At 40.6% G+C, this 7,423-nt stretch overlaps 1 non-coding gene across 1 annotated transcript; it reads right to left on the bottom strand.

The window, feature by feature from the left end:
• Nucleotides 1–811: 811 nt before the first annotated feature.
• LOC140853528 (small nucleolar RNA R71) lies at nucleotides 812–917 on the bottom strand. Its single transcript, XR_012136598.1, has one exon. It is a non-coding gene; the product is annotated as a small nucleolar RNA R71 (small nucleolar RNA).
• Between the last annotated feature and the right edge of the window lie 6,506 nt (nucleotides 918–7,423).

The following is a 7,423-nucleotide window of genomic DNA, read 5'->3' as shown; positions in this document are numbered from 1 at the left end:
ACCTGGCCAATTTAATTGGTGTCTAAGGAAAGCAACGGGGGGACTCCCACCAACCTTACACTTATCTGGCCAGTTGGTTGGTCAAGCTCCGACTTGGAGGGCTTGAAGGCTAACTACAGTTAGGAGCTGTCTAGAACTAGGGTAACTTTAGGATAGAGAGTCCACTGCGTGCTAACTTGATTGTAATTAAAATCTAACCACAACTAATTTTTCTATTAGTTTTAGGACTTCTTAGGATCTTTTCTTTAGAACTCTTTTCTCTCTTCTCTTCTCCTCTTAATAAAAAAAAATAATCCTTAACAGACTAGGATAGTCCTACATAGACCTTTTAGTTGCATGTTAGGTCGACGATCACTAAAATCCGACTTGCAACCATTAGACGAAGAATTAGAAAAGACTCTTAGGACTATCCGAGTTAGAAACATGGCTGCACCTGGTGAGGCTAATCCTCCATGCTCATTGAGAGAATATTTCACTCCATCCTCGTATACCTACTCTCCATGCATTCAAGCACCTCCAATAGAAGCTACCCAATATGAGATTAAGTCTAGCATTATTCAAATATTGCCATCATTCTATGGACTTAGTAACGAGGACCCATACAAACACTTGGATGAATTTCTTGAAATTTGTTCCACAGTAAAAATTCAAAACTTCTTCGATGATGCCCTTAGGTTGAAACTATTTCCTTTCTCACTTAAGGACAAAGCCAAGCATTGGTTAAACTCCTTAGACTCTATAACCATTTCAACTTGGGATCATCTTCAGAGAGAATTTCTCAAGAAATACTTTCCAATTAGAAAAACAAATCAAATTAGAAAAGTTACTACTAGTTTTTCCCAATTGGAGGGTGTACTTTTTCATGAGACATGGGAAAGGTTAAGGGACCTCATTCGTAAATGTCCACACCATGCTGTCCCTAAATGGCAACTTTGTCAGGGTTTTTATGATGGTCTATCAGAGAAACACCGACAAATGATTGATGCATCATGTGGTGGGATATTTATGCTAAAGAGTGAGGATGAAGCCTGGCAGCTCTTTGAAACACTTAGTGAGAATTTTCTACATCATATGTCTGCCACCTCTAGAGAACAACCCATGCTTCAACAAAAAAGAAGTGGAATTTATCAGATTGAAAATATCATGGATATCCACAGTAAGGTAGATGAACTATCCCAAAAATTAGACCGTCTTCTAAATACTGGACAATCTCGGATTCCACCTAACCCAATCCAAGAAGTTTGTGCATTGTGTGCAAGTCCAAACTATTTTGTTAGTGAATGCCCAGCCACACCTCAATTTTCTGAGTTTGTGCATGAGCAGGTTCAGCAAGCTCAAGTCTAACAAGCTCGCAGACCAGGAAACGATCCATATTCAAACACTTATAACCCCGGCTGGAGAAACCATTCAAATTTTTTCTGGAGACCACAACCAGTGGTTGGCCCTGCCGCACCTCGACCTCAATATCAGGACCCAATATATAGGCATGGACCATACCATCAATTTCAAAATACTCCTCAACCGTCTACTACTGGTCATAACTCAGCTTTTGAGGAAAAAGTTCTGAAAGTACTAGAACGATTAGAAGTCAACACTCAGACCCTTAACTCCCACACACAATCCATTGCTAAGCTAGTGTAGGAACCTTATCAAGGGTTTCAAGATTAGATCCTGAAACTTTTTCAAGATCATACAGCGGAAGACTAAAATAAATCAAAATTTATTTTTTAAAATCAAAAAATCTCTAGATCTAAGATCTTATTACATGATTATTACATAGCATTAAATCAAAAATTAAAATATATAAATATAGCATGAACTACATGTTGATCATATCAACATGTTTCTATACTACATCTAATGTATGTATTAAACAATAGATCAGATCTATTACCTTGCAAGTTAGACATTCTAACCTTGTTGATCTGGGCTTGATGATGATGTTGCAAGCCGTACATGCGTCCGGCCTCTAGGAGTCATCCACACGAGCCCACGAATCTCGATCAGAAGTCCTGCTTCAGGAAATCAACACAGTATGCTAGTACTGTGCTGATCCTTCTTTGATGGTTGATCAGGTGCCTCCTTCTTCTTGATTTGGAATCTTCCAAAGATGAAAAGTAGAAGGAAGAGTTTCAAATCTGAGATGCTCTCAGGAAACTCAAGATGGAGGGAGGAAAGATATGAAAACAAAAACCCTAGAAGAAGACCCTCTTCTTCTTCACATTTTTTTCTCTAGACACCCAGACTTGCATCTTTTATATCTCTACGACTTAAAGGTATTTCTCTCTGATTTTTGGATGGAACAAAGGTCTCTCAAATCTCTAACTTCTCCTAAAATTTCATAAATAAACTCATCTTATATAGAGAGATATGATAGAGTCCTTGTCTAGGTCAAACACCTAGTCAAGGCTTATTCAAACATGGCAAGTTAAGGGATGCCCAACTCTTGAGCACCTCCTTCATATTTTCGTGCATGGATCATCAGAAAAGGATGCACAATGTATACCCTAAAAGCCATGAAAATTCCAAAAAAAAATTTGGATAAATTTGGTGCAAAATTGAAAGAGTTTTAGATTTCTAAAACTCTATCTCATAGAATTCGAAATCCAAACTTATTCCTTTTAGATTTGATCCAAACCACCTTCCATGTAAGAAAAAAGAGAGGAGACCTTTTGTGAACGTGGGAGAGATCTGGGAGAGGGCTTTTGTCACACAAAATAAGTAGAGATTGGCGTTGAATAAGAGAGAGGGCATGGAGAAGGATTATGTGGTGCAAGGTGGAATCCTAATCTTACTAGGATTCAGTCTTATGACTTGTTTTAATTTGGTTTTCCAAATCAAATCAAATCAAAATTAGATCAACCCAATTAAAATAGGTCTTAACCCAATTAAGAACTTAATTTAATCAGATTAAATTATATTTAAATCTGATTTAATTTTCTAATCAAATTAGAAATTAGATTGACCCAAGTCCTAGTTGAACTAGGACTAGTTTTTCCTTGCACTTGGCTTATCCAATAAACCAATTGGACTTGATCCAATCAAGCCCAAACTAAATTTAATTAAATCATATTTAATTAGATTTAATCTCAGCCCATTGGCTTAATCAAATTAAGCCAATCAGCAATCGAATTGCTAATAGATCCTCCTGCAACACTTGCACTGGGTTAAATGTCAATCGTATTGATCATTTAACCCTAGAACGATTCTTAATCGTTGATCAACCATCTGATCGGATCATGAACTCTAATGTGTGTGACCTCATAGGTCCGAACCTAAGCCGGTAGCATAGGAATAAATTCTTATACCAATCAAAGTGATCATCTAGCAATGGTACCCGACGACCGGATAGGTCGAATGTGTAGAACAACATCCATAGAACCCATGCGGATATAGTTTTCATATAATTCATCCCCTTGACCAAAATGATCATAGGGCACCCCAGAGTTTAACTGTCAACTCTGATCAGGTTGTCCACATTGTATTTCAAAATATCAAATCCATCTGATGGATTATCCTGGCCAAGGTTTTGTTAAATTGAAATACAGTGACTCATTCTTCTCCAACTCTTGGAGTGGTCAATCCCATCTCGATCACACTCTGACTTCGCAAGTACTTGACTGTGCCCAGAAGCCTTCCGTCTCTGAATTAGAAATTCAGTTAGTCCAGTACCAAAGCACAGTGAGTTGCTTGCAAGTCACTGAGGCGATCTCAGGTCTAAGGGACACTTATACCTATATCCCATCAGAGACATTCTCGACAGTAGAATACTCTGGAGTTGGTCACGTTCAATGATGATGTACCCTTACATCTCACCTGTATGCCATACCAGTGTCTCCACACTCCTTGGTTAAGAGGACAACCAACCCATATGGCCTACAGCGACCTATGCTCAATAGAAGCTGTTGTCCTTATTAACAGCCTATCATTTGGTCGTGAACAGTTTTAAGGACTAATCGATAAATCCTCTCTTTATCGAATCTAAATAGTCCTAAGGACTTCATCATAACAACGGAGTTCATTAGAAGATGAAAGCTTATGATGAAAATGCCAAATATATTTTATTTATTAACAAATCAATTACAATACTTGGTTACTCAACCGTCAACAGCTTGACGATTGACTTTTTGAGACACATTTCCCAACAACTCCCACTTGTCCTAAAGCCACTTGGCACAGTATCTAATACCCATCTTCAACTTGTGGTTGTCGAACTCCTTTATTGCCAGGACTTTAGTGAAGGGGTCGGCTAGGTTCTCCTTTCCATCGATCTTCTGTAGGTCGACGTCACCTCGATCCACGATCTCCTGGACCAGGTGGAAGCGGCGCAAGATGTGCTTCGTCCGCTGATGTGCTTTGGGTTCTTTCGCCTGAGCTATGGCACCAGTGCTGTCGCAGTAGAGCAGGACCGGACCATCGAGGGAGGGTGCTACTCCGAGCTCGTTGATGAATTTCTTCAGCCACACAGCTTCCTTTGCGGCATCTGATGCTGCGATGTACTCTGCTTCACAAACAGAGTCTGCCACAGTATGCTGCTTGAAACTCTTCCAGCAGATCGCTCCACCATTCAGAGTAAAGATATAACCCGACACATTCCTGCTGTCATCATGGTCAGATTGGAAGCTGGAGTCTGTGAACCTCACAAGTTTCAGATCTGACTTACCATAAACCAACCATTGGTCCTTAGTATTTCTCAAATACTTAAGGATGGCTTTAACCACTTTCCAGTGGTTTTCTCCAGGATCAGATTGGTATCTACTCACTACTCCTAGTGAGTATGCCACATCTGGTCTTGTACATGTCATGGCATACATGATAGATCCCACGGCTGAAGCATATGGGACTCTACTCATATGCTCTCTCTCTTCAGGAGTTGTCGGACAATCCTTCTTAGAGAGAGAAATTCCTTGGCCTATCGATAGATAGCCCTTCTTAGAATTCTCCATGCTGAACCTCTTCAGCACAGTGTCTATGTACATGGACTGGGATAACCCAAGCATCCTTTTAGATCTATCCCTATAGATCTTCATCTCTAGGATGTAGGATGCTTCACCCAAGTCCTTCATGGAGAACTATGATGACAACCAAACTTTTATTCCCTGTAGTGCGGGGATGTCATTTCCGATCAAGAGAATGTCATCCACGTACAAGATAAGGAATACCACAACTGGACCATTTGCCCATTTATAGATGCAGGGCTCTTCTCCATTCTTAATGAAGCCATACGTTTTGATCGCATGTTCCAACTCTGAGAAGCTTGCTTCAATCCATAAATGGATCTCTGAAGCTTGCACACCTTGGACTCATCTGTGGATGTAAACCCCTCAGGTTGTATCATATACACCTCTTCGGTCAGCTCTCCATTCAGGAAAGCTGTCTTTACATCCATCTGTCAGATCTCATAATCCAGATGGGCAGCTATTGCAAGCATTATCCGAATAGATTTGAGCATTGCCACAGGGGAAAACATCTCGTCATAGTCAATACCATAACGTTGATGATACCCCTTGGCTACCAGACGGGCTTTATAGGTCTCCACCTTTCCGTCTGCGCCCTTCTTCCTTTTGAAGACCCATTTACACCCAATGGGTTTAACCCCTTCAGGTGGGTCAACCAATGTCCATACATCGTTGACCTTCATGGACTCCATTTCGGATTTCATGGCTTCAAGCCATTTCTCGGAATCAGATCTCTGCATTGCATCCATATAGGTGATCGGATCCTCATTATTCTCATCAAGTTCGATGGGATCACCGTCCCGGATCAAGAAATCGTAGTATCTGTCCGGTTGATGCGGTACTCTACCAAATCGCCTTAATGGTGCAGGTACATTGGGCTCCGGATATGATCTAATCATATCAGACTCAGATTCAGCTATTGGTGTCGGTCCTTCTACCTGTTGAACTTCATCAAGTTCAATCTTAGAGGCAACGGTTCCTTCACCAAGGAACTCTTTTTCTAAAAAGATTGCCTTAAGGCTGACGAACACCTTTTGTTCATCAGTATGGTAGAAAAAATATCCTTTTGTCTCTTTGGGGTACCCTATGAATGAGCATTTGTCAGACCTAGGTCCAAGTTTGTTTGTGACTAATCGTTTGACATAGGCCGGGCACCCCCAGACCCTAAGGTGTGAAAGTGCTGGCTTACGTCCCATCCATATCTCATATGGAGTCTTAATTACAGACTTACTTGGAACCCTATTTAACAGATAACAGGTCGATTCGAGTGCATATCCCCAGAAGGATATCGGCAAGCTAGCAAAACCCATCATGGATCGGACCATGTCTAACAGAGTCCGATTCCTCCTTTCAAACACACCATTATGCTGTGGTGTTCCTGGAGGAGTCCATTGGGAGAGAATCCCATTCTCTCCTAGATATGTGAGAAATTCACTAGAAAGGTATTCTCCTCCTCGATCAGATCGAAAAGTTTTAATACTCTTCCCAGTTTATTTTTCTACTTCACTTCGGAATCGTTTGAACATTTCAAATGAATCCGACTTATGTTTCATCAGATAGACATATCCATATCGGGATAGGTCATCCGTGAAAGTTATGAAGTAGAAATATCCACCTCTAGCACTGGTGCTCATGGGCCCGCATACATCAGTATGTACTAGGCCCAAGAGCTCAGTAGCTCTCTCACCTTTTCTAGTAAAAGGTGACTTGATCATTTTACCAAGAAGACAGGACTCACAGGTTGGAAGTGATTCACAATCACTAACTTCGAGGATTCCTTCTTGAGTCAACCTGTTTATTCTGTTCTTGTTTATATGACCTAGCCTACAGTGCCATAAATAGATATCTGACACACTATCTAATCTAGGGTGCTTGCCAGTTGAATAGACTACATTAACAGGTTGTGATAACATATACACACCATTGTTCAAATATCCATAAAAAATAGTAACACCATTCTCAATGATATTACAAATTTGTTTCTTTATTGAAATTTCATAATCATTTTTGGCCAGAAGGCCTACAGAAATGACATTTAAAAAGAAACTGGGACAGAAATGACAATCATTAAGAACAACGATATGGGATTCAAATACAAGTTTCAAGATTCCTAATGCTAGAACTGGAACTGGTCTTCCATCTCCAACGTTCAGGAACCTCTCGCCTTGCTCGAATCTCCTACTGACCTGCAACCCCTGCAACGAATTGCAAATATGGTAAGGGCTACCGGTATCCAATACCCAGTCAGTTATATCACAAATAGAGAAATTGCAAGGAGTTATCATATAAATACCTTGCCCAGCAACAACTTGCTGCTTTCTCTGCCTGTTCGGGTCTAGGGAGGCAATGTACTGGGGACAGTTCCTCTTCCAGTGCCTCCGCTTCTTGCAAAAGAAGCATTCAGCTTGACTCTTATCGGGTTTGATCTTTTTGGTCTAACACTGCACAGATGTCCCAGCCTGAAC

This window comes from Elaeis guineensis, chromosome 13, assembly GCF_000442705.2.
Source record: "Elaeis guineensis isolate ETL-2024a chromosome 13, EG11, whole genome shotgun sequence".
Taxonomy (NCBI): domain Eukaryota; kingdom Viridiplantae; phylum Streptophyta; class Magnoliopsida; order Arecales; family Arecaceae; genus Elaeis; species Elaeis guineensis.
The sequence above is the reverse complement of the archived record's forward strand: the minus strand, read 5'-3'. Positions and strand labels throughout refer to the sequence as shown.